Consider the following 22,786-nt stretch of genomic DNA (forward strand, 5'->3'; position numbering starts at 1 on the left):
CACTATATATACAAAAGTATGTGGACACCCCTTCAAATGAGTGGATTCGGCTATTTCAGCCACACTGGTTGCTGCCAGGTGTATAAAATTGAGCACACAGCCATGTCATTTCCATAGACAAACTTTGGCAGAAGAATTTTCTCACAGAAGAGCTCACTGACTTTCAACTTGACACCGTCATAGGATGCCACCTTTCCAACAAGCCAGTTTGTCAAATTTCTGCCCTACTAGAGCTTCCTCGGTCAACTGTAAGTGCTGTTATTGTGAATTGGAAACGTCTAGGACCGGCAATGGCTCAGCCGTAAAGTGGTAGGCCACACATGCTCACAGAACGGGACAGCCGGGTGCTGAAGCACCTAAAAATCCCATAGATTTTTGCAACACTCACTACCGAATTCCAAACTGCCTCTGGAAGCAACATCAGAGCAAGAACTGTTCGTCAGGAGCTTCATGAAATGGATTTCCATAGCCGAGCAGACAAACACAAGTCTCATGCGCAATGCCAAGCGTCGGCTAGATTGCTATAAAAGCTCGCCGCCATTGGCCTGTGGAGCAGTGGAAACACGTTCTCTGGATTGATGAACAACGCTTCACCTTCTGGCAGTCCGATGGACAAATCTGGGTTTGGCTGATGCCAGGAGAACGCTACTTGCCCCAATGCATAGTTCCAACGGTAAAGTTTGGTGGATAAGAAATAATGGTCTGGGGCTGTTTTTCGTGGTTCGGGCTAAGGCTCCTAGTTCCAGTGAAGGGAAATCTTAACGCTACAGCATACAATGCCATTCTAGATTCTGTGCTTACAGCTTTGTGGCAACAGTTTGGAGAAGGCCATTTTCTGTTTCAGCATGTTTCAGACAATGCCACAATGCACAAAGCGAGGTACTGTACATACAGAAATGGTTTGTCGAGATCGGTGTGGACAGAGCCTTGACCTCAACCCCATCGAACACATTTGGGATGGATTGTAATGCCGACTGCGAGCCAGGCCTAATCGTTTAACATCAGTGCCCGACCTCACTAATGCTCTTGTGGCTGAATGGAAGCAAGTCCCCGCAGCAATGTTCCAACATCTAGTGGAAAGCCTTCCAGAAGAGTGGAGGCTGTTATAGCAGCAAAGGGGGGACCAACTCCATATTAATGGCCATGTTTTTGGAATGAGATGTTTGAAAAACAGGTATCCACATACTTTTGGTCATGTAGTATACCAGGTTACAGTGAGAGTAAAACATTATGGGACCACCATGAGTTCCCCACATAATGGTCAAATGGGATTAGCTCAGACATGTTTTTCATAAGACTCAACTCCCAGTGTTTGAGATCTGCAAAACCTAGCAGGTGGTTTTTGCTCTCCACAAAGAATCTCACGTGACTTTGCTTCCGGTAGAGGAAAGGAGGAAAGACCACCCCTTGTTGTGTTTTAGTAAGGCTCAGGAGATGATGGTGAGAATGATTGCTCATTACTGATTATAGGATTAGCGGTGGCCAGAGAATGACTCAAGGGAGGGATTGACGTGAGTCTGGCACATTGAAATCCCCACTGCATAAAGAATTAGTGAAGAGGTATCTAGCTAGCCCATTTAGTTTTAAACCTCCCCCTCTGGATCAAATGGAACTCAGGAGAATTGCTTTGGCATTTCAAATGGAGGGAATTATGCATACATTTAGCATGGATCTCTCTAATCATAAAGTAATGAGCAGCAGCTGACAAATGCACTGCATTACATTTTAGAATAGAATTATATACAAATCAGCACTTGCAGAAACTACAGCTCTTCCTCTACATATTAGGTAGACCTTGTTTGCAGAAACACCACATATTTTCCAGTTCTTTAGCCAGCTACACCTAGTGAGGCACTAACATACAGTAGCTAATTGCTAGACTGCAGTGAACTGAAATTGTTTCTACAGGATTTCAGTCTCTTGTTTAGTTCCATCTTAGAGCTGGAGCTATGAGTGGCTACGAGAGGTCCAATTGTAATTTGATAGATACGTACATTGGTGATAATAAAAAGAACAACACTGCTCATTAAAGCTCAAACAATAAAACCCATTTAACATGTGGCGGCAGGGCTCTTGCTTTCGCACTCCCCTGGACGTATAGAGAGGCTCTAAAGCAGCGTGAATAAAACATAAATTAACTCGCACTTTGTCACAGAAGCAGTGCTCACCACAGACAAAAGCAGCTTCAGAAGATCCAACAGCAGAGGTAGTAGCAGCACAAACAGTGGCCCCCATCTGTCTACTGCTGCTCAGTGGTTGGTGTCATCTCCCAATCCGCCAGGTTGCTGCCTCATTTGCCTGCTGCAGCTCTGGGGTGGGGCTCTACAGTAAGTGGCTGACTAAACTGTGGCTCACACACACACACACACACACACACACACACACACACACACACACACAGGCATGGAGACGCACACAGATGCTCTCTCTCTCTCTCTCTGTCTCTCTCTATCACACATGCATATGTCAGATGTTGCTCATCCTTAAATCTTTCCCCAAATTGGATACCAGCCCTTTCTGTGTGTATTTAATTTGTATTTGAGAGTTTACAGTGACTTTTTTTTAACTTAGCATGATTTACCTTGGTTCACTGTGTTGCTCTCCCTTGTTATCTTAATTGATTTGTTATAGACTCCTCCCCCTCTGACTCCCTGCATGCTTTCCTCTAATCTTTTGGTCACCTGCACAGGACTGGACCATGGGCTGGGTGCCACAGATGCTTGATGATAATGGATGATGAGGAACGACTGCCAAATGGCTACCGATGAACAAACAAACGTACCAGCGGCAGATGAGCAACTGACGCATGGTTGGCGTGAATGCTTGTGTGAATGGTGTGAACCAGATATTGTTTTATTAAACACTTAACCTGTATAATCTTACCTGTGTGGCAGGCTGGGATCTCAAAGAAACCTGTTTTTGACACTTGGCGTAGTCAGCAGGATCCCAGCACCCCACACATACATACACATACACACACTTTTAATTTGCTGCTGCTACTCTGTTCTTTATTTTGTCTTTATTTTACTTGTATTATTTATCCTGATTCCTAATGTCTTACCCTGCCTTCATGTGCATATCTACCTCAAACACCTTGTAACACTGCACATTGATCTGGTACTGGTACCCCCTGTTCTGTATATAGCTTCATTCTTGTGTATTTCATTTTATTCTTATTTTACTTATTTTATTTTTAAACTCTGCATTGTTGGGAAGGGCTCGTAAACATAAAGTTACCAGTTGTATTCGGCGCATGTGTAAAATAAAATTTGATTCAGTATTTGATTTGATTTAGGTTTCTAGATGCCTGGTAGCAGTATTTTAGGCCTAAGCAAAAGTAATTTTAGGCGTATTTTAGTGGAGGGAAATGTCGGAGGTGCCAACCAGTTATTTGTCTGGGGGTGTCCTCGGATGGAGCCACAGTGTCTCCTGACCCCTCCTGTCTCAGCCTCCAGTATTTATGCTGCAGTAGTTTATGTGTCGGGGGGCTAGGGTCAGTTTGTTATATCTGGAGTACTTCTCCTGTCCTATCCGGTGTCCTGTGTGAATTTAAGTATGCTCTCTCTAATTCTCTCTTTCTCTCTTTCTTTCTCTCTCTCTCAGGGGACCTGAGCCCTAGGACCATGCCTCAGGACTACCTAACATGATGACTCCTTGCTGTCCCCAGTCCACCTCTCCGTGCTGCTGCTCCAGTTTTAACTGTTCTGCCTAAGATTATTATTATTTGACCATGCTGGTCATTTATGAATATTTGAACATCTTGGCCATGTTCTGTTACAATCTCCACCCGGCACAGCCAGAAGAGGACTGGCCACCCTACATAGCCTGGTTCCTCTCTAGGTTTCTTCCTAGGTTTTGGCCTTTCTAGGGAGTTTTTCCTAGCCACCGTGCTTCTAGACCTGCATTGTTTGCTGTTTGGGGTTTTAAGCTGGGTTTCTGTACAGCACTTTGAGATATCAGCTGATGTACGAAGGGCTATATAAAAAAAGTTGATTTGATTTGCGAATTTTAATCAACAATTTTTGTGTGATATTCTTAGTTTCAATTGCAGTAACTATTGTGCTTAATTGTACTTTGTGTGATCGCTTTGGTTTCCTTTTCTCTTTCTTTGTGTTTCCCTAATTTATTTATTTACTTCTCCTTTTTGTCTGGTCTCCTTGGAGACTGACTTAAACCTGGCCTGGCGCACCTGTGTGCAATCACTTTAACGAGCAATAGACTGCTGAAAAGGGAGCAGAGAGCTCAGGTCCAAAGGAGCTACTACTGTGGAAACCCAACTGCCTCAGAGCTACAGCTGCTGCCACGGCACTCTTCTCCCACCATTACGGCCGCCTGGACCCAGAGGGAGAGCACGGAGCTGGACCGAAGGATGTGCTACGATGCAGAGATGCTGCTGCAAAGCATGTCACCTTCCAGATGGGGATGAACAATTACCCGTATGAGTGAGACTGAATGGTAAGGCGAGAATGGCCTACTCCTTACCCTTGCTCTCTTCCACTCATCTGTGTGTTTAGTATCCATTGAAGTGGCGGGCTGCCGAATTCAGCATTGGTGTGGCAGTCGGGCAGCAGTGGCAATGCCCAAACGGACCTGTACCGAGCCACGACTACAATGCCGCCTACCAGGACAAATAGACTGTTTTGATTGTATTATCTGTTGGCCTTTGTCTTGTAAATGTTTTGGGTGGTTCTGTGTTGTGTTGCCTGTAATATAATGTGAATGTCCAGTCAGTACTTTTCAAGTTAAGTTATTTTAATGCACGCCTCACCAGAATGCCTCAACAAAGCCACTGTTGCTCAATACTGACAATTCCCCTTAACTTTAACACACTTTTTTACTTTTAACACCTTTTACAAGTTAGTGTAACCATAATGAAAACAACCATACTTCAGAATAGCGATAAACAGAAACAATGTTACAGTAAAGGTTTTGAAAGAACACTAAAGCAATGCAATATTTCACATGTACGTTTTCTTTTTTATCACCACTCCAACCCCCCGACAGTCTATCGACCTGTAGTTTATCTTTTCCATGTCCCTTGGTATCTATAGTTGTTCTTTACAGGTACAGTCTGACAAATGGTTTGTCAACCCTACCAGACCTGGTAAGTAACCGTTCTTGACCACTAGTCTGTGCTGTCACTCAAGGTCTCTTGTTAACCATTGTCTGAAAGTACACTTCTGTTCTTTCAGGAGAGGCAGGTGTAATGCCTTTAGTTGGGCTAGGCACTGCTTTGGAGGTGGCAATTGTTACGTAAGTGTTCCTCCTTTCTGCATCTCGACGACGTAAGACCTGGGTTTGGGGCTTTCACCTGTTACCTTTGTAGGTGTAGTCCACTCTTTTTGATGATCGAGCTTAGTAAGCATGGTTTCTCCCGGCAGTAGAAACTGTAATGGTCTCGCCCTGTGACGCTGGTTGTAGTAGAGGGCTTGTTCCCTCTTTTCTGTTGCACCCTTTATAGCCTGATGTGTTTTTTTTGTTGGGCCACTTAGGTTGCAGGTTTCTCTCCAAGGTTGGGAGTGTCATTCTGATTTTTCTACCGATGAGAAGCTATGCTGGGCTCGCTCCCGTTGTTGTGCATGGGGTTGACCTGTAGCACATGAGGAACCAGTGGATCTTTCTGCAAGAGAATCCTATTTGCGGTCTGCACTGCCATTTCTGCATGACCGTCACCCTGAGGGTTGTGTGGGCTAGAAGTAATGTGCTTAAAGTCAAGCTGCTTTGCCATTTCTTGGAACTCGGAACTAGAGAATTGGGGCCCATTATCACAAAGTACCTCATCTGCAATGCCATACCTTTCAAAGGTTCCTTTCAGCTTCAGGGCGACCTGTGTGCTGTGGTTGTAGGTGTGTGTAGTATCGTAGTAGTCGGAGATTATCGGATAGTTTTGTTTGTTATGCTCACATAGATCCAGAGCAATTAATTTCCATACCTGTCATGGAGTGACGTTGAGATGAGTGGCTCCTTTTGCTGTGCCTTTCTAAGCTCACAACTAGACAGGACCTTTTTCTTTATCCCTGAGATCCCTGGCCCCCTTATTGAGACGTTGGCCCTCTCTTTGCATTTAGTCACAACCTTGATGTCCAATGTGTATTCTATGAAGAATGTTTACTGTCTGTGGTACTAGTATGTGGTTCCCCCTTATGACCATACCATTGTACTCTGACAGTTCACTCTTCACTGGGAAAAACTGACTGTCTGGGGTTTTACTCACATGTTCAGGACATCCTGACCTGATGTAGTTGATCTCTATCATCTGCTGCGGTGGCAACTCTGATGCTCTCCGTGTGTGTGTCTGTGTAGCAGGTATGTTGATTATGGCTGCGACGTAACACTCTACTTCCGTATGTGTGTCTGTTTTATTTTCTGTGAGTGTCAACAGACTTCATTACAGTGTCCACCAAAACCAAAATGTTGACTGACGCATACTCCGCTGTGGGTTGGAACCTCATAAGCTGCAAGAGTAGTCTCTGGCACCGTAAAGGTCCATTATCCAAGTCTTGCTGTTCATTAGTGGGACCAAGGGCTTGTGGTCTGATACAAGCTTGAAGTCATCCAGGCCGTACAGATGTTTCTTGAACTTCACACAGGCCCAAGCACTCACCAAGCACTCTTTTTCAATCTGCGTGTATCTGGTTTCTGCCCCCGTGAGCTGCTTGTGGCAGTACGCACTGGGTTCCACTCCTCTCATTGGAGCTGAAGTAGTACAACACCAAGCCCAAAGATGCTTGCATCTGCCGAGACTTCGGTGGCTCTGTTGTCATAGAACGTCAGAACATCAGTTCTTTGAGACGCTGGATGGTTGCCTGCTGTGCTGTCTTTGACCTCAGGAGCTCATGCAGTGGTTGACCTACTATGGAAAGGATGGGGATATACTTCCCTAGTTAACCATAACTCTCTTCAGCTCTTACACATTCTCTGGTGGGGCTTGGGGCAAGTTGCCTTTTTTTAACCTTTAACATTTTCCAACAAGAAAGAACTGCCAAAGGGGGCGGAGTTAGCCTGCAGAGTTCTGTCATACTATCCAGGTCTGTGCCCAAACAATTCAAGCTTCTACTTCTAATAATACACATTTCCAGAAACAAGTTTCTCACTGTTGCTACTTGTTATAGACCCCCTTCAGCCCCCAGCTGTGCCCTGGACACCATATGTGAATTGATTGCTCCCCATCGATCGTCAGAGTTCATGCTGTTAGGTGACCTAAACTGGGACATGCTTAACACCCCAGCCGTCCTACAATCTAAGCTAGATGCCCTCAATCTCTCACAAATTATCAAGGAACCTTCCAGGTACAAGCCTAATCCGTAACCATGGGCACCCTCTTAGATGTCCTCCTGACTAACTTGCCCTCTAAATACACCTCTGCTGTCTTCAACCAGGATCTCAGCGATCACTACCTCATTGCCTGCATGCGTAATGGGTCCGTGGTCAAACAACCACCCCTCATCACTGTCAAACACTCCTAAAACACTTCAGCGAGCAGGCTTTTCTAATCGACCTGGCCCGTCGGGTATCCTGGAAGCATATTGACCTCATCCCATCAGTAGAGAATGCCTGGTTGCTCTTCAAAGGTGCTTTCCTCTCTATCTTAAGTAAGCATGCTCCATTCAAAAAATGTAGAACCATGAGCAGATGTAGCCCTTGGTTCACTCCAGACCTGACTGCACTTGACCAGCACAAAAACGGTGCGATATGCAACTTTTCAGGATGTCCGGAACCAATATACCCAGTCAGTTAGGAAAGCTAAGGCTAGCTTATTCAAACAAAAATTTGCTTCCTGTAGCACTGATTCCAAAATGTTTTGGGACACTGTAAAGTTCATGGAGTAGCTGCCCACTGAGCTGTGGATAGGAAACACTGTCACCACCGATAAATCTACGATAATCGATCATTTCAATAAGCATTTTCCACGGCTGGCCATGCTTTCGTCATGGCGAACCCCTACCCCGGCCAAAATCTCAGCACCCCAACCCCGGCCTGGCTAGGCCACTCCAGGACCTTGAGATGCTTCTTAGGGAGCCACTCCTTAGTTGCCCTGGCTGTGTGTTTCGGGTCGTTGTCATGCTGGAAGACCCAGCCACGACCCATCTTCAATGCTCTTACTGAGGGAAGGAGGTTGTTGGCCAAGATCTTGCGATACATGGCCCCATCCATCCTCCGCTCAAAACGGTGCAGTCGTCCTGTCCCCTTTGCAGAAAAGCATCCCCAAAGAATGATGTTTCCACCTCCCTGCTTCACGGTTGGGATGGTGTTCTTGGGGTTGTACTCATCCTTCTTCCTCCAAACACGGAGAGTGGAGTTTAGACCAAAAAGCTCTGTTTTTGTCTTATCACACCACATGACATTCTCCCATTCCTCCTCTGGATCATCCAGATGGTCATTGGCAAACTTCAGACGGGCCTGGACATGCGCTGGCTTGAGCAGGGGGACCTTGCGTGCGCTGCAGGATTTTCATCCATGAAGGCGTAGAGTGTTACTAATGGTTTTCTTTGAGACTGTGGTCCCAGCTCTCTTCAGGTCATTGACCAGGTCCTGCCGTGTAGTTCTGGGCTGATCCCTCACCTTCCTCATGATCATTGATGCCCCACGAGGTGAGATCTTGCATGGAGCCCCAGACCGAGGGTGATTGACCGTCATCTTGAACTTCTTCCATTTTCTAATAATTGCGCCAACAGTTGTTGCATTCTCACCAAGCTGCTTGCCTATTGTCCTGTAGCCCATCTGTCTGTTCCAGCGTAAATTTGTCATTTTCAGGTGTTGCACCACTGAGAAATTGCACTGTCCGTTGGTCATCACTCCTACCGGCATTGCTAACGGATGCCAAAAAATATGCTTAGTTGCAATATTCTGTAACTTCACTTACCAATTTTGTGGCACATTCTTTCCCAATATCTGGTTTTCTGACACTTGTTGCATGTTGACTTGAAAGCTAGACATCTTTCCTGCTTTTTATGTTGCATTTTCCAACACAGGGTTGCATTTTCCTTCTGCACGCTCTGTGTCCCTTAAATCTCTGTTTTCATTCCATTTTATGCGCCATTTTGCGTTCTTGTTCCCCCTTCTGATCTCCTGCACAACACGCAGCTTCTCCCTGCCTGCTTAGTTGCATGCTAACTTCCTCTGACAGACTTCTTGTACAATAGTTGCTAACGTGAGATCTGAAGTTTGTGAGACGGTCCTTTATCCAGTATGCCCACGACAATTTGGTCCCGAATATATGCTCATCTCTATTCGCATCAGTCACAATGCTCTGAAAGCATGTAAAGGGCTCTGATAAATGCCTCTGTACTCTTTGATTAAAAACATGCACGTCCTTGAATAACATCCTGTTTGTGGGGGAAAAAAGTAGTATTTATATTTCTTCATGCCAATTTCAAAGTCTTCTTTCTCATCCTCCGATGCAAAGATGAATGATTTGAAAATGTTCTTTGCCTCGCAGCCCATGGAATATGAGGGAACTGACCTGTGCATCACCATCTTCCTGATCCAACTTGGACACGGTTCTGAATCTCATAACCTTGTTTCCATTCTGTCGGCTTATCAAAGCTAAAGTTTTGCGGTGGGTCAAACTTAGCCACAGTCAACTTTCTTAGTAGGATGTAAGCCTGTCATCCCGCTTCTGACACCATGTAATATAATGTGAATGTCCAGTCAGGAGTACCTTTCTAGGTAAGTTGTTTTAACCTCTTGAGCTTATGGCTCAATACTGCCCCCGTTGGAGGAAGTGCGTGCCCATAGTAAACTGAAAATATTTTTTTCCAAAATTGCTAATATATGCATATAATAATAATTATTGAATAGAAAACACTCTAAAGTTTCTAAAACCGTTTAAATTATGTCTGTATGTAAAGCAGAACTCTCAGGGCAGCCTTTCTCCCAAACTCTCTCTTGTCAAGAGAAAAGTTGGGTCAACTTTGACGTCATCGCCCCCACCCTTCCCAGGCAGCTACCGATCTGGGAACAGTATGTATTTGTTCAGCGCGATGTCTGCTTTCAATTGGCACGTTCATTGTTTGAATTTCGCGCTCCCTCATCCTTTGGCGGGCGAAAATGCCCGGTTCACTCTCACATACATGCACTCTATTGCGCGCGGCCGATTTGGGGAACGTTCTTTTCCAATAGACACCAGTTGAAGCCGGTTCGTTTGTTCGCGATGATCATTGTTTTACATGATAAAAACATCATTTTGCTCGATTCTGCACTTAGTTTGACCAGTTTAGTCAACATATAATATGTAATTTTGAAGTTTGATTGCGCAAGAGTGCGGGACCAGAAGGAGCAGAAGTTATTTTGGGTGCATTTCAGCTGAAGCTGTTAGCATATGCTAATACAAAGACGCACAACTTGAAACCAAACGATGTATTGGGTAAGTATGACTCCTTCTACGTCTTCTGATCGAAGAACATCAAAGGTAAGGGAATATTTATGTGGTTATTTTGGGTTTCTGTGGACTCCAAACGTAGAGGAGACACTGCTAATATCTGAGCGCCGACTCATAGCATAGACTAGTGAACGAATTCTGTAACGTTAAAAATAAATGTAACACAGCGGTTGTATTAATACCCTCTTGATGCTACCCATCCCGGATCCGGGATCGTGACTACGGCTCAAGCTCATTAGCATAACGCAAAATGTGAAAAAATATTCTTAGACATATTTAACCTCCACACCTACACAAGTCCAATAGCTCAAATGAAAGATAAACACCTTGTTCATCTACCCAGCAAGTCAGATTTCTAAAATGTTTTACGGCGAAAACATAGCACACATTTATATTAGACCACCACCGAAACAAAATGCAAGCGGCGGCCATTTTGTCCCAGAAAATATAAAATTTAAAAGTAGGATTAAAAAATAAATAATTCACTAACCTTTTGAAAATCTTCATCAGATGACAGTAATATTACATGTTACACAGTACATTTTTTTTTTTTTTTCAATAATATGCCATTAATATCCATAAATCTCTGTTTACAATGACGACATTTCAAAAATGCTACTCAAAATGTCCGGAGAAATTATGATAGCTCGGACAGATAACGTCAGATAACAAGCAATAAACATGACTAAATATACATGTTCTACATATAGTTACAAAGATACACTTCTTCTTAATACAACCGCTGTGTTACATTTATTTTTAACGTTACAGAATTCGTTCACTAGTCTATGCTATGAGTCGGCGCTCAGATATTAGCAGTGTCTCCTCTACGTTTGGAGTCCACAGAAACCCAAAATAACCACATAAATATTCCCTTACCTTTGATGTTCTTCGATCAGAAGACGTAGAAGGAGTCATACTTACCCAATACATCGTTTGGTTTCAAGTTGTGCGTCTTTGTATTAGCATATGCTAACAGCTTCAGCTGAAATGCACCCAAAATAACTTCTGCTCCTTCTGGTCCCGCACTCTTGCGCAATCAAACTTCAAAATTACATATTATATGTTGACTAAACTGGTCAAACTAAGTGCAGAATCGAGCAAAATGATGTTTTTATCATGTAAAACAATGATCATCGCGAACAAACGAACCGGCTTCAACTGGTGTCTATTGGAAAAGAACGTTCCCCAAATCGGCCGCGCGCAATAGAGTGCATGTATGTGAGAGTGAACCGGGCATTTTCGCCCATCGCGCTGAACAAATACATACTGTTCCCAGATCGGTAGCTGCCTGGGAAGGGTGGGGGCGATGACGTCAAAGTTGACCCAACTTTTCTCTTGACAAGAGAGAGTTTGGGAGAAAGGCTGCCCTGAGAGTTCTGCTTTACATACAGACATAATTTAAACGGTTTTAGAAACTTTAGAGTGTTTTCTATTCAATAATTATTATTATATGCATATATTAGCAATTTTGGAAAAAAATATTTTCAGTTTACTATGGGCACGCACTTCCTCCAACGGGGCAGTATTGAGCCATAAGCTCAAGAGGTTAAGAAGTGTATCTTTGTAACTATATGTAGAACATGTATATTTAGTCATGTTTATTGCTTGTTATCTGACGTTATCTGTCCGAGCTATCATAATTTCTCCGGACATTTTGAGTAGCATTTTTTGAAATGTCGTCATTGTAAACAGAGATTTATGGATATTAATGGCATATTATTGAAAAAAAAATGTACTGTGTAACATGTAATATTACTGTCATCTGATGAAGATTTTCAAAAGGTTAGTGAATTATTTATTTTTTAATCCTACTTTTAAATTTTATATTTTCTGGGACAAAATGGCCGCCGCTTGCATTTTGTTTCGGTGGTGGTCTAATATAAATGTGTGCTATGTTTTCGCCGTAAAACATTTTAGAAATCTGACTTGCTGGGTAGATGAACAAGGTGTTTATCTTTCATTTGAGCTATTGGACTTGTGTAGGTGTGGAGGTTAAATATGTCTAAGAATATTTTTTCACATTTTGCGTTATGCTAATGAGCTTGAGCCGTAGTCACGATCCCGGATCCGGGATGGGTAGCATCAAGAGGTTAATGCCTCAAGATAACTGACGTACTGCTTTAAGACATTCCGTTACACTGTCGTGAATACTATAACATTGCCCTGAAGTCGTTTTTACATTTTCATTTCAACAAAAACCTTGTATGGTTGGTGGCCTGGGACATTTTAAAACCTGATTGGCACATAGTCATCTCAGCATTTTCCTTAAATGTTTTACTCTCGCACACAATCCCTTTTTTTCTCTATCAGCTGCGTAAGGGACAAACTCAACGCAGAGGGCTGAATTCGCTTTAAGTCGAGTGTCGCTCCTAAAGGAATCCTAATAAATAATATAGGAGTGAGGGAAGAGTGATGTGACATTAAACACAAAGGCTAGGAAGTGTTGCGCCTACTATTGTGGAAGCAAGCAGACACATTTGTGTGATACAACAAAGGGTTTATGGGTGGAAAGAGGTTTACATGCTAGAGCCCCAAAGTCATTAAACCTTCAGTTGACTCATGCCATCCATCACTGATCCCAATCATCATTGATTTTAACAAACAAATCGGTCAATCTGTGCGGCCCTCTGGCATTCAACATCCTGATGAGGCCCTCGAGCCAAAAGGTTTGCCCAACCCTGCTGTAACTGCAGCTTTATATTTTGAAGTTTATACTGTAGGTCTTCAAGACTAAGGTTTGTCATGTTCTGTTCATCTGGCCATTTGCTAACACATCTAACAATTGCAATCAAGAAACACTTTCTTAAATGCTATGTCCTGCTTGGCAATAATGATATTTTGGTAGACAATGCATTCGCTATCTTTACTAGAACACACACTGTCACTGGTTATAGTGGGAGTAAAACAGTATGGGACCACCATGGATCCACCACCATGGTCAAATGGGATTTACGCAGAAATGTATTTCATAAAACTCATCTCCCAGGGTTTGAGAACTACAAAACCTAGCAGGGGATTTTTGCTCCCCAAAAATAATCTCATTTGACTTTGCTTCCGGTTTTCTCTTCCCTCTGTGGAGACTGGAGGGAGAGGAAAGGAAGAAAGACCACCCCTTGTTTTAGTAAGGCTCAGGAGCTGAGGGTGAGAATGAATGCTCATTACAGGATTAGTAGAGTCCAGAGAATGACTCAAGGGAAGAATTGATGTGGGTCTGGCACATTGACATCTCCACTGCATAAGGCATTAGTGAAGAGGTATCTAGCTAGCGGAGACAGGCTGTCCCAGTGAGTCTTAAACCTCCCCCCTGTAGATTAAATGGAATTCAGGAGAATTGCTTTGGCCTTTCAATGGAGGGAATTATACATACATTTAGCATGGATCTCTCTAATCAAAAAGTAATGAGCAGCAGCTGACAAATGCATTTTAAAACAGCAGCTTACATACACGCTTATGTATTCTATACAAATCAGCACTTGCAGAAACTACAATTCTTCCTCTACACGTTAAGTGGATATTTTTTGCAGAACCGCCATCTTTTCCAGGTCTTTCGCCAGCTACACCTTCTGAGGCACTAACAAAGTCAATTGCTAGACTGCAGTGAATTGATCATGGAGCAGTGAAATTGTTTCCACAGGGTTCCACTCTCCTGTTCCATCTTAGAGCTGGAGCAATGAGTGAGGAGAGGTCCAATGGTAATGTGATAGATACCTTGGTGATAATAAAAAGGACACCACTGCTCATTAAAGCTCAAACAATAAAACCATTGAAAATGTGGCGTCAGGGCTCTTGCTTTAGCACACCCCTGGCCGTATAGAGAGGCTCTAAAGCAGCGTGAATAAAACAAATTAACTTGCACTTATTCACAGCAGCAGTGCTCACCACAGGCGAAAGCAGCTTCAGAGGATCCAACAGCAGAGGTAGCAGGAGTAGAAGCACAAACAGTAGCAGATGTGAAGGCTATGACAACAGAGATGGATTGAAAGTGCTGAACAATTTCCCTTTACCTTTCCTCTCCAAACAGATGATAAGGTGTGTGAACAGTGAGCTGTGATCAGACTCTCCCTCTTCATTTTGCTTCCCACCCCATCTGTCAACTGCTGCTCCCAATCCACCTCAGTGGAGTCATCTCCTCAATCCGCCAGGTTGCTGCCTTACTTGTCTGCAGCAGCTCTGGAGTGGGCTTCTGATTGGCTGACTAAACACACACACTCTCTCTCTCTCTCTCCCTCTCTCTCTCTACATCTGCTGCATCAGTGACTAAGGTGGAACAAGCTCAAAGCAGAGGGTTGAATATAGGTGAGTGTTGCTCCTAAAGGAATCCTAATGAATAATATAAGACTGAGAGTGAATGGGAGGGAGGGAAGAGTGATGTGCAGCAAAGATCGTGAAGCCCCTCCAGACCATGGGGCATTTTTAACTGAGATGAAAGCGAATGTGTCGGCACATAAAAAAATACAGGGGAGGGAGGGATGCGCATAGTATCATGGAAGAAAGCAAAGAGTTGAGAATGTGATAAAACAAAGGGCTTATGGGAGGAAAACTAGGTTTACATACCAGAGCCCCAAAGTCATCAAACCTTCACAGTTGACTCCCATGCCATCCATCATCTATGCCCGGTATCCACCCACATCTTCAAAGGATAGGGAGGTGATTTATCTTTTCAGACTCATTTATTTATTTACCTCTGCCAACATTATGAGTGGCCCTGTTGGTGGGCCCCAGGTTGAGTTATGTAACACTGTAGGGGAGACCGGGGTTGGTTGTCACACTGTTTACTCTTGTGTGTATTCCTCAGCACCAGTATAACTTACAAGACTATTTTCATTATTAGGAGAAATACCAAGGTCCTGGGTTGGAATGGGGAACATTTTGATCCTCATATCTTATTCCAACATGGCGTTATAAGCCATCAAATACAATCTGTCCACTTGTGACAACCAGCCCAATCGCGGGGTTGGATGTCACACAGTGTGTTGTTGGTTGTCACAATGTTTATTGTGACTTTTGTCACAGGAAATTAATCAATATAGTATACAATGTTTTAGAAATAGCTTTTCTCTGACAAAAAGCAGCATTTTATGCAGTGAGAATACAATTGTGTGTACTGTATGTGTGTGTGTTTGTACACACACATACTCTTCAACAAACATAATTGTTCATGGATACTCCCATAATTAAAAGATTTACAAAGAAAATACAGAGATTTTTATTTTTACCTTCACCTATGAAAAACATACACTTGAGTGTCTAAAACATTGAGGACGCCTGCTCTTTCCATGACATAGACTGACCAGGTAAATCCAGTTGAAAGCTATGATCCCTTATTGATGTCACTTGTTAAATCCACTTCAGTCAGTGTAGATTAAGGGGAGGAGACAGGTTAAAGAAGGATTTTTGTGTCTGTGTGCCACACCATTAGGAAGGTGTCCTTAAATTCCCCTCACCTCAATGTTTTGTCAAGCTGACATGAATTGACCAGGTGGATGAGTTATTTTAAAGAATTCACAGATTTGAGTTATGTTAGAAATTATTTTGATCCACGATGATGAGGCGTTAGACTATAACTGCAACATATAATTGAATGAGAGGGTTATACTATTGGGAGGCCCTTTTTAAAAAGCATTTTCAATGTATGAAGATACTGCATGGCATCTACATCAGCATATCACAAAGCATGGTCGCTCATCAAGTAAATCAATGTTTAATGCAAACTGGTTTAGCCAAGCCCTTGAGACAGTAATTCCTTTAAAATGAGTGGACCTGACAAGGTCCCATTATCCAATATCTTAATTCGGCATCAGTGTTACATGGTGTCAGGGAGACTTTTGCCTAAGACGAAGACATCAATTACATTAACTGACTTAAATATCACAATTTCAAATCATTTGAATTTGACGAGCCAAGTTACAGAAATTATGAAATTATGAAAAGAGAGAGTGTATGTAATATCTTCCAAATGGAACATTGGAACTATACTAGGTGATATTTGCACTGTGTGGCCCATAGTTTTCCTCATCTCATAGTCAGCGACAACAACAAAAACTCCTGGCCTTGGTAATTATATGCAATACGCCTGTGTATCTATACCATGGCTCATGTCGTCTTTGTCTAAGCTTTGACAAGGGCTTTAGTAATTTAAATGAATGCATTACAATGTGTTTAGTGATGAAAGCTTTCCCCCGTGCTCATTTTCCATCCAGAAATGCACTTTCTTTCCAGGCAGCTAGGCAGCTGGCAATTTAGAAGAGGGCATGCACATGGTAGAGCCTTCTCTTATCTTTTGAAATTGTGAATAAATGTCACATTGCAATTCCACAGTTGGGCATTAGTCAAAGATGACGAATGGGCACTGATACTAGGCATTTATTTTCATGGCTTTGGTAGTGGTGGTGTGTGACTGAGATTACAAAAGGGGTGGCATTAATCTCGGTGAGGCAGTCACTTTAGTGGGCCAGAACTACTGCAAGGTCAACATCATGGGACGCTCAAGCATGCAGGGGTTCAAGAAAGCACAAGCTGGGCTCTGATATAGGGGGCAACCAGAAAATCATATCTACTATATTGAGCTCATGGTAAAGCACTAACAACCGTTATTTGAATGGCAAAGTTGAGCAGGGCAATATATTATTACATCTTGGAACTCTATTTGATTCTCTACAAAGTTTAGAGAAGGGTAACTCATTTTCCTCTCCCTGTGTTAACATACTAACACATCTCTTACTAAAGATTTACTACAGTATCTTAGAACATCATCTATCTGACGGGTCATTGTAATGTTAAAATCGTTCCAAATTACCCTTCCCATGAGGTAGGTTGTCGTCTGAGATAATTTCTCTCTCTCTCTATTTCAAGCTAAACTAGGAAACGGCATCAGGCATTTGATGGAAACTTCTTTTAAAGTTTCTTTCTTCTCCTCCACTGACTCTGAGCACTTCAGTGAGCCACTTACATCACATAGAGTTCCCATCATAACTTCCCTTTCTTTCTTCTTCACTCAACTTCATATGCTTCGTACTTCTCTTTGCACATAAAAGTGTGCTCGCTCTAGGTTTCTCCTCAGGAGCTACCAACGTATAACCCTTCCGAATCCACCAAACTGCTCTCAACATTTGGGGACTGTTATATTATTTCCAATTTCCTGTCACCCTACATTCCCTCATCCTCTGACACTGGGGTGTCAGATAAATTAGGAATGGAGGAATGGAGCCTTACAGAGACTTGACAGTCTTCTATCTCATCAGCTTGTTATTTCTGTGGCCACATTTTCATCGCTGTCTGGGATCACCGGTATAGGTCCATCAAATATTCCTGTGGACATTCTCAGTGACAGGGCGCCTTTCTGAGTAAGTGATAGAGTGGCTAAAGAGCAGATAACTGGCAGGCGGCATCAGCATCAATCTGTTGTTATTCTGACTGGGTGCCTGGGAAGCTGTGGGTGTAGTGGTGCTGAAGCAAGGGAGTTATTTTTTTCTCTTCATGTTGCTCTGTTCTCAATGTGTTCTCACACAATGACCTGATGTCTGTTTGGTTTTGTTAGAGTTTTTTTGTTGCAGTTTGATGGGTGGCTGTGTTAGTTTAGTTAGGCCTGTCTAAAAACATGAGTACTAATCCACATCATTCTAGTAAAAATCATTCTACTAGATGTGTCAAGAAGAGCCATAGGGAGACAAGTCATAGTTTCTGGACTATGTGAATGGAATATAATCATGTATCCCTCTATACACATGCATGTTCATGCTAGTAACCGACACACAATTCGACAATGAAGCTTACCTTGAAACATCCAAGACGAATATGACGCACTATGCATTCAAGTTGCACACAGTATCTATTCTTAGACTACACCACTGTTGGTTTATCCTAGGGAATGGGAAATGTGTGTTACTTAAACACCATTTTGGAATGTTGCTGAAATGACCAGATCGGTTTGGGATTGTCTGTTGTGTAAATGTTACCTCTGCAAATGTTTTACTTTTGCTGAGCACACTCCTGGTAGGCCATAATTGCCTGGAATACTCTGGAGAGCATGCCTTAATATTATATAGGAATGCCAGTGGAGCTGCCAAAGCTGGACAGAAACAGGGCAGCCAAAGTAACAGGTCATATACCAACTATAGCAGTACGATAAATCATATTAAGTACAACATAGCAATATATGCAATCTGTCAATATCAAAATGGTCTTCCCATTTTAGTAACATATCCCATAACAGCACATAATAGTTATCAACTGTATGGCAGATCTTTCATGTTATGACTGATAAGTCTGACAATTATCCACACGTCATGATGTTAACATGAAAGTGTTACGAAAGTGTCTAGCAATTATCCCCAATGCAATTACCTTTGGTCATTAGGATTTGGGGCTTGAGTACAATGCCAGTCTGAGCCTCATCACACATAGTCATTACTCAACTGCAGACCCTGATGAGACAGTGCTGTAAAGATGGATGTCTGCATATCAGCATACTGTAATATTGAGATGTCCACGTTTGTGCCTTAGCCTACCCTCTCCTGAAGGACAGCTTCTGAACTACTTTGTGAGCTAAATGACAGTGGAATTGTCCCCATTATAAACATATTAAAAGAACAGCTGCTGTTCATTAAGGGATACTTTGGGATTTTGGCAATGAATCCTTTTATCTACTTCCCCAGAGTCAGATGAACTAGTGAATGCCGTTTTTATTTCTCTGTGTCCACTATGAAGGAAGTTAGAGGTAGTTTCACGAGCCAATGCTAACTAGCGTTAGCGCAATGACTGGAAGTCTATGGGTATCTGCTAGAAACTACCTCTAACTTTCTTCATACTGGACACAGAAACATAAATATTGTATCCACTAGTTCAGCTGGGGCAGTAGATAGAGCTTCATTGCCAAAATCCCAAAGAAACAGAAAGACAGCTGCTTGATGGGTTCTGGAGAGAAGATGGGACTCTACTGAGAGACAGCTGATAAAAGGTAAGATTGAACCAAACCTGCTAAGATGGGAGATGAAAGCTGTTGAGCTGCTAATCTCCCAAAATGTGCTAAACTAGTTTATTATGGTGGGTATTTCTCTGGACTGCCAGTCAATTGGTAGAGTTCCTCCTCAGATGTCAGAGGGAGATTTACACTCTAAGCTGTCATGCTGAGAAGCTGCAACTGAAGTCAAATAAAAACCACATGTGATCAAACCCACAGCACTTTTAATGGTGGACAACTTCATTAACAGTCAGTTAGGTCAGGCCAGAGAATCATCACTCGAGGCTGGTTTGAGTAGGTGTTAGACTGTTATATGATGCCTGTGTCCCAAATGGCACCCTATTCCTTATAAAGTGCACTACTTTTGGCCACATTACAGATGGTGTAATATCCCTCCATTATTCTACAGTACATTCTCCACATGATTTGAGATCCTGTTGTCTGTCTGAGGTATACCAGTGATACTGGATACAATTATGAGATGCTTGTGTCTCCACCATAACAATGAGATTCATTGTCCACAGAGCGGAACAGCGGGCTGTCAAACTGGTGGATACATCTTGTTATTTGAATACTTTTTTGAATATTCAATGAGGGGTGTTGACATCAACCGCCTGTATTCAATGGAGAGTGAGATGCTAGCCTCATGAATATGCATAGACTTCAACAGGGACAACTCCGATATAAAGTGTTTTTTCTTTAAGGTTTCTGGGATGTCACGTGTTCTACTTATATCAGTACACTAGTAACAACCGAATCATTATGAAACTTCCATTAGATCAAATAAGCCTCACATATCAAAATAGAAATATACATTTTTATCTTGACTAAATTCAACTCTCTCTTATTGCCCCCCATATAAAAACTCAGCTGAACAGTGAATGATCTGCTTAACGTGGACAGATTTTGGGCAGAGTAAAAACCCTCACGCTTCGCCTCTTCCTCTCTGGGTATACTGCCTTATGCGGTGTGAAAAGCGATTCACAAGCCAGCTGCAGCTGTCAGTGCTGGTGCATCCAGTCTAAGAGCCTCAACAGACAGAGGAGCACTCCATACCTGTTTGGAATAGAGGTTATTGATGCCCCAATGAGTCATACCTAGCTGTACAATTAACACTTAGGATACACTTTATTCTGAGGTATTTCCAGGATATTGCTGAGAAACTAAGTAAGCATAATTAAATGTTGCCTGTATATATTCACCAATTATTTTGTGTTTTCACACTGTGAATGAAGGTGCACACAAGCATACATTATAATGAAATACATAAGAGTGTAGTACACCACCCTGCCAATACACACACATGCCTGGTCGCACGCATGTGCACATACGCACACACACACACACACACCTATCGACAGCCTCAGAACCTTGAAGTTATCCAGCCATGCGAACTGAAACTGAATTAAGTGAGCTATCTGCCCTTACCCTCTGATGTTTCTTTTTGATGTGCTCCTCACTAGTCTGTCAGTTAATGTAAATGGCTGTTTTCACTTCAATTGCTTCATCACTAAAGACCCTCATTGTACACAGCATTTCTAAATACTTTTTACTGCCTCTTCTGAATTCCTCTCTTACATGTTATTGTCGGTCTTCTCCACCGCGTCCTCTGTACATTCCATGCCTATCCGATGTATGTGACAATAAAACATATTTTTTCCCCTCTCAATGTCTCTTATAAGACAACACAACAAAAGCCATCCCTTATGAGTGAAAATTCCCTCAGCCGGAAATAGCTCTCTTGACAGTCCCACACAAAACATTCTTTAAAAGTAACTGAAAACAACATTTTCTATCAACTAGAAAATCTCAGGAGTGTTCCGCCCTACCTGTTTCACTTTCATTGAAATCTCATGGCTCCATCTCAAAGGCGCGTGACTCAGGTACAGAAACCACAGGCAGAGAGAGGAATGCAATGCACACGCTGCATTCAGGATGCTATAAAGAATGAACAAATCCAGAGCTCCAGTCACCCACGAGACCTAGGGATGTGCCTTGTCCTCGTTTGATCACCGCCACAAACAGGAAAAAATGTCCATTACAAGAAAATGTTTAAATATACAGAGGAAAAGAAGAGTATGACAGCACATGACTCTGGCAGTCTGCTCTCTCCCCCTCTTGCTCTTGGTTCTCCTCTTTCTCACTCTCTTTCTTTCTCGGTCCCCCCTCTCTCCTCTCTATTGCTCTATTTTTCTCTCTCTGTCCCTCTCTCTAACCCCCCTCTCTCGCACACACACTCAGACTGCTGTGCTCTTGCACTCCCACTACTGTTGTGTAATCAATTGGGTTTGATGGAAAATACTGATTTTTTTTATCGCTTTGGTGCAATTTTCACAAGTATGTGGTACATTTTCACAACTCAGTTCAAAACTGTAAACAGATCATCAAAAAGGTAGTTGACTAAGTACCACACACAAAACATACAGTCATCTAGAAATACTGTACATGTTTCACATTGCCATACATGTTCATATGAAGTAATTGCCTTTCACAGTGCAATGCTCACGTTTCTTTTAATTTGACTCTCTTCTCTTTTGTTAAAGACATTTTACTATTACTTAAGCCCACTGCTGTTAATTGATGATCACTTAAACGTTTGGTAAACCTAGAGATTTGACATGTAAACTGCTTTGTCTACTACAAACTTGGAGAACTACACTGAACACAAATATAAACTCAACATGTAAAGTTTTGGTCCCATTGTAGTGGTCGTCGATGGTGAAAGAAGAAGAGGACCAAGGTGCAGCATGGTATGTGTCCATATTTTTTAATAAAGAACTTGAGCACAGAACAAAAACAATAAACCGGCAACCGAAAACAGTTTTGGCTGGTGCAGACACAGAACAGAAAACAGAAAATAATCACCCACGCAACACAATATAAAACAGGCTCGCTAAATATGGTTCTCAATCAGGGACAACGATTGACAGCTGCCTCTGATTGAGAACCATACCAGGCCAAACACAGAAATAGCAACTCATAGTAAAACTAACATAGACAACCCACCCAACTCACGTCCTGACCATACTAAAACAAAGACATAACAAAATAACTAAGGTCAGAACGTGACACCCATATGTCCAATTTTCCATATACAAAAAAAAGCTTATTTTACATCCATGTTAGTGAGCATTTCTCCATTGCCAAGATAATCCATTAAACAGCATGATCCTTACACAGGTGAACCTTGTGCTGGGAACAATAAAAGGCCACTCTAAAATGTTCAGTTTTGTCACACAATACAATGACAACAATCACAGTTTCAACTGTGCCGGGCAGATGGTAGACATGGCGATGTGTGGGTGGATGGTTGGCTGGTGTCAACGTTGTGAACAGAGTTCCCAATGGTGGTGTTGGGGTTATGGTATGGGTAGGCATAAGCTACAGACAACAAACACAATTGCATTATATCAATGACAATTTAAATGCACAGAGATACAGTG

General features: G+C 42.5%; 1 protein-coding gene across 2 annotated transcripts in view; it reads right to left on the minus strand.

The window, feature by feature from the left end:
• The window catches only part of LOC112226916 (cadherin-18), an 81,197-nt gene extending 59,694 nt beyond the window's left edge, over positions 1 to 21,503 (minus strand). For both annotated transcript variants that reach the window (XM_024391587.2, XM_024391586.2), the window contains exon 1: positions 21,173 to 21,503. The gene's annotated coding sequence lies outside the window, so the exon portion shown is untranslated. The remainder of the gene's footprint in view (positions 1 to 21,172) is intronic.
• Positions 21,504 to 22,786: the final 1,283 nt, after the last annotated feature.

Source organism: Oncorhynchus tshawytscha, linkage group LG28 (genome assembly GCF_018296145.1).
Source record: "Oncorhynchus tshawytscha isolate Ot180627B linkage group LG28, Otsh_v2.0, whole genome shotgun sequence".
Taxonomy (NCBI): domain Eukaryota; kingdom Metazoa; phylum Chordata; class Actinopteri; order Salmoniformes; family Salmonidae; genus Oncorhynchus; species Oncorhynchus tshawytscha.